The sequence below is a fragment of the Sapajus apella genome, unplaced genomic scaffold (assembly GCF_009761245.1).
Source record: "Sapajus apella isolate SASKATOON/1434 unplaced genomic scaffold, GSC_monkey_1.0 scaffold24, whole genome shotgun sequence".
In the NCBI taxonomy this organism is placed as follows: domain Eukaryota; kingdom Metazoa; phylum Chordata; class Mammalia; order Primates; family Cebidae; genus Sapajus; species Sapajus apella.
The window spans coordinates 23,955,424-23,961,180 of NW_022436964.1; the positions used below are offsets into that span (position 1 = coordinate 23,955,424).

At 43.2% G+C, this 5,757-nt stretch overlaps 1 pseudogene; it reads right to left on the reverse strand.

Moving 5' to 3' along the window:
* Nucleotides 1-929: 929 nt before the first annotated feature.
* On the reverse strand, nucleotides 930-3,986 carry LOC116559715 (annotated as a pseudogene).
* Between the last annotated feature and the right edge of the window lie 1,771 nt (nucleotides 3,987-5,757).

The following is a 5,757-nucleotide window of genomic DNA, read 5'->3' on the forward strand; positions in this document are numbered from 1 at the left end:
CCCGGCATGCCCTTCTCTGCCAACTCCATGTCCTCCTTCCTCGAGGTTTAGCCGACACTGCCACCTCCGCATAGCTCTCCCTGCCTTCTTTCTGCCTCTAGGCCTCAGTGGCCTTTCTCCGCTCCCTCTCAGAGTACTGAGCACTTTCTGCCTTGTCCTGGAGCTTTCTGGGTCCACAGCCTGCCCCCCACCACTCACCTGTGTGCTCCCAGTAGGTAGGGCCACATCTGTGTGTCCCCAGATCCCAGCCTGGGACTGGGGTAGGATTAGTGGCCTGAGTGAGGAGAGAAAGGCCAGCTCCCAAAGGACCTTACTGAACCGTGCTGTGAATGTGTCCAAGTCCCAAAGCCAGGCGAGCCCAGACCCCACAGCGTGAGGAAGGGGCTGGATGCAGGGCCAGCTCAGCCTGAACAATCCCTTCCCGCTGGGCCTTTCCTGTAGGGCCCTCAGCAGCCTGCAGGGGTCGCTGTCGTGCACTTGGCTGCGTGGCTGGCTCTATGGGGCCCTTGGTGCTGCTGTGTTGGGTGTGATGGGAGGGGGTAGAGGTAGCCAGGAGCACTGGGCACAAGAGTGCTGGCCTCTTCTGTCCCTGGCACTGTCCTTTGCACTTGTTTGGTGGCCCCAATGTGAGTCACTGTACAAAATGCTGCCTTTACTATTTTCTAAGAAATGACTTTTCTGTTAACCAACAGTAACAAAAACCTCAGTAACCAAAATAAAGTTCTGTATTTTAAAAGAGGCCAAAATAAATTTTTTTAATGTTTCTATTAAATATCATGAAAACACTCTTCATGAGTTTTGATGACATTAGAAGGATAACTAAAGACGTTAAATATGATTTATTTGTCCTCTCTGGTGAGGCGCAAAAAAGAAGACTTCCTGGGATAAAGTTGTTCCCACTTGTGGGCACATTTCTGATTTGTCCCGGTTCAGAAGTGACTACAGCAATGGATAAGCCTGAGAGGAGGCGAGAAGGAACAATTAGTGATGGTGTGTATAAGGGAACTTTGATCAACATCAACAGAGATCACGGTTCAATCTTCACAATCCAGGAAAACTCCCACTTGGTGGGTAGGTCTTGGAACATATTGTACCCTAAGTGTGGAAGTGGTAAAGAGACTGCAGTGAACATCCTCCTTAACACATCCAAGAAGAAAGGGTTCCTTCTCTTCATCTATTCATTCTGTGTCTTCTTTTTCCAGTAATTGTTACAGACTCCAAAAGCCTAATGGCAAAAGTCCCCCATGTGAACCTCCCAGTAATATTTTCCAGATGTGAAAGTCTGAGCACCCCATGAAAGAACACATCCAGGTGTTGCAGTGATATGGGGATCATCTTGAGGGTCACGCCCAACATTCATGCTTCTGAAATCTCCATGCAGGAAGTACCACTATTGGCTCTTTCAGGATGCAGAGTGATATCGACTCTGAATTCACTGAGCCTGTCCCCCAGTCCCGCGGTGGGCCCTGCACTGAGCTCTGGATTTACAGGCTGGGCACTTTCAGCAGCAGAGCCTCACACCTGCATACCGCATCTCCAAAGCACTGGAGTAGCTCCACATCTGGTTTATGGCCCCTTCAGCTCCTCATCCACTCCTCTTACCGTCTCCCTCCAATGTTCCATTCTGGCTTTGCCTTCATTGAGTTGCGGAAAAATGTCCTCGCCCTTTTCTGGCAGCCTCTCCAAATGATGTTGCTCTTCTTCATGGAGAAATGCCGGCATCTTCTGATATTCAGCTCTGATTGCTTGTATCCTTAAACTCACATCATCCTTCCAGCATCTGGTTCTTGTGGTTTCCATGTTCAGGTTTCTGTGACTTTCACAAGCTTTTTCTGATTAAAAACTGCATTTTCTTTAGGAGATTTTCCCGGCATTCCTCAGTAGCCCAGTCAATGGGACAGTGTCTGCGATCCTAGTGCTCCTGAGGGTTGGAGCACAGCAAACAGAGCAGGCTCTTGTCCACTTCACAGAACATCTTCTTTGTCTGCCTGTGAGTCCCACACATTGCTCCTCAGAGTTCCCTCCTCCAAATTTCCATCTTGCATTTAGAGCCCTGAGCAGGAGCTGGGATGTCCGGCCTGCTGACGTAGAAACAGGGCCTGCAAAAGTTGTGCCCACAGTCTGTTGTGACTGGGTCTAGGAAGCAGTTCATGCAATTGGGGCAGGCGATTGCCCTGTGCAAAATTTGCAAGATTCCAGAAATTATGTTTCCCAGGGATCTGTGAATGTTTCCCACAGTGCTTCTTCCAAAAAAATTCTGTTAAGCACTCCTCAAGGTCAGGAGCTCATTCACTGCAAAAAAAAAAATTCAGGTGACCTTCAGAGGTCACCTGAAAGCACTTAAACTCTAAGTACTGCCCTTCCCCTCTGGAGAATACTGAGCTTTTCAAAATGTGAATCTTCTACATCTTTTTATGTGAATCTTTGAAGACCACACCTACCTAAGTATGCCCTTTCTCACAGACTTTTACTTCAAAGACCTGCTTATGAAGACTGGAAATACATCATATACCCTTGTGTTTCTTTTTAGGTTAGGCTGAATTATAAGTGCTGCTCTGGGCAGTTACAGAGTTTGTTTAGAATGAGGAGTTATTTAACTTTGATCATGCTGTACATGGCAATTAAAAGTCATCATGGCAAGAGGAAACCACAGCTGGCCTGCTGCAACCAACACATGAACCAGAGTATGGTGGGGAAAGTGAAGGAATAAAGGTGGGGTTTGTTTCTTATTATAAAAGAAAAAAAAATCTTCAGCAGTCTTAACAAGGAAATGGAATATTTCACACTGGGAGAAAAGACATCAGGATACAAAATTACAAGTGTGTTGACTCCAGCCCCGTCCCCATCTCCACCAAAAGCAGAGGTCGGAGACAGTTGAAGCCACAAGCAATTCTGTAAAAATTACCTAGAAACCCTACACATTTGATTCAAATCTAAACTTCTATAATTTTGCTTTTTAAAAAATTACAATTTTTTAAACTTCTTTAATTTTGCTTTTTTAACAATTTAATATTAAAAGGCCTGCTTTAGTGACATGCTATTCCTACCAGAAAATAACCCTCATGGAAGTGGGGGGTGGGTAGTGGGAGGGGGATTTTTGGGATGAAACTGTTCCACCTCAGATCATCAGGCATTAGATTCTCATAAAGAGCATACAGGCTTAGATCTCTCGCATGTGCAGTTCTCAATAGGGTTCGCACTCTTCGGAGAACCCACTGCCAATGCTGATCTCACAGGAGGCAGAGCTCAATCAGTAATGCTCCTTCACCTGCCAGTCACCTCCTGCTGTGTGGGCCAGTTCCTAACAGGCCCCGCCGCCCCCCCCCCCGCATCAGTCCATGGTTTAGGGGTTGGAGACCCCTGCTCTACGCTACTTGCCAAAGTTTTCTTTTCGTGTCTTGTGACTGTGCTTTCTGGGAACCATGAAAAGTGCCTCGTGGTGAAAACTGACTCACTGCAAAAACTCACCTCACTGGATATTCATTATAATCCTATGAGAAAACTATTTTTACTCCACAGAAAAATAAACTCAGAACAGAGAGGTTTGGTAACTTAACAGAGGCCACACAGGAATGTGCGAGCCTAAAAGCTGAGCCCACATTTGTGAATTCCAAAGCCTGGACTATTTGTAGCAATCCACACTTCTCAGAACTCGCATGTAATAGTTTCACAGGTGTCTCCCATTCCTGCTCAAGTGGATTCAAATTCCTCCCATGGAGGGTTTTATAAGTACATATTGGGTGTGATTTAGAATCTAGAAAGGAAAAAGAAATGTATTTGGTTAGAAGCAGTGAGTGTGACTATTCTAACACATGGTCTTGTTCACTTGAGCTCAGCTTCAGGAAGGGTATAACTGTGTCTCCAGGGTACAGGTTTTGTGACAGCTTCTGGTACCTGAGTGTCAGCTCTAGCTCAGTCACTATCTCCCACTGATGCTTTGGGCATGCCAGCTGTAACATTGAAGGTGACGTTGATAAGACAAACATTTTACACAAGGCCCTTGAGAGAGTATTTTGGTGCCTAATTTCAAAACAGTGAGCTCCCACTTTCCATCCGATTTGTGTTTGTCTCCACAGGTCCCAAAAGAATTCCATAAGCATTAACTACTGAGGAAACAGTAAATGTATTCAGATCTATGAGGAGTTCATAACACGCTCCAACATGCCAACATATGTCTTTGGAGGCAGGTCACAACTTAATATTTGTGTTGTGAAGGAATAAGTGGAAAATCAAATTGTTTTAGTGTGTTTGGGCTGCTATAGCAAAACATCTTAGACTGGGTAGTTTGTCAACAACAGAAATAGATTGTTCACAGTTGTGGAAGTCCAAGATGAAGGTGCTGGCAGATTCAGTGTTTGGGGAGGGACTGTTTCTTGCCTCAAAGATGGTGCCTTGTTGCTATTCTTTATAGGGAGAAAGACAAAAAATCAGAAATTGATGAACTCATTCCCTTTAGCCCTTTTGTAAGTGCACAAATCCTAACCATGAGGGTGGAGCCTTTATGGCCTGCCCAAAGGTTCCACTTTCCAAAGTCCCCATCTCTTAATACCATCCCCTTGAGGTTTAAGTTCTAAATTATGAATTCTGGGGGGACACATACATTAAAACCCTAGCATGAATGAATGATGTTACCAGGTAATGATTTATTGTCACGACTTAAAATTTAATTATCAGGAATAATAGCATGAGAAGTATTTGCTGTTACTTGTGAAATTCAAGGCTCGTTACATAGCGAACAATTTAATAATAGTCATAATCAAAGTAAAGGTCTTTACTTTAAAGGACTACCTCCCAAACTGTGTCTAGCAGAATACTAGTCTCAGGAGGTAGGTATGCAGGCAAATAATTTTGAAACGTTTATACTATGCTTGTTTCATAAAGATTTGGCACATTACAACTTTGATTAATCCTTAAAGAAAGAATTTCATTTAACTATGTTTTAAATCAAGATTATTTGTCTATAGAGTATTTCTTATTTTACTCCATCTGCCCCCTTCTTATGAATTATATACATTTAATGTTCCATTGCATAAATTTTGGGAAATGCTGACTTGACAATGGAAGAATGAACAGAAATAATCCATGCTTTGGGTAACAACTGTTATGTGGCTATGGGCATTGACTAAAGTTTACACCGTAGAATTCCATTATAAGCTAGTACTTTTTGGGAAACAAAACTACTTTGTCAATTTTTTGTGTTGCAGAAGTGGATATACTCGATACAAAAATACTCTTTGGATACCCACGACATTGGGTCTCTGTAATGAATATGTAAAGAGCCCCAATAAATAGGAAAATGGTGGAAAACTGATAGACAATGAATTAACGATTAAGGAATATGAACACAAATGTCATTTAAACATGTCTCATAATCAAATGCAAATTAAGAATAGCAGGTTCAATTTTCACTTATCAGATTAAAAAAACTGCAATAATTTATTGGAAAGAATGTGGAGAAAATGATAAATCCACCTATTGCGGAGGGAAATGTAAATTAGCATCATGTCTACAGAGGGTGCAATGGACTGAATGTTAGTGTACCCTCAAAATTTACATGTTGAAATCCTACTCCCATTGTGGTAATTTTTGGAAGTGAAGACTTTGGGAAGCAATTAGCTCATGAGTGTGGAGCATTCATGAATGGGATGGCTGCTCTTATGAAAAAATGTGAGAGGGCAGGTGTAGTGGCTCACACCTGTAATCCAAACACTTTGGGAGGCTGACACCAGAGGATCCCTTGAGGCCAGGAGTTTGAGA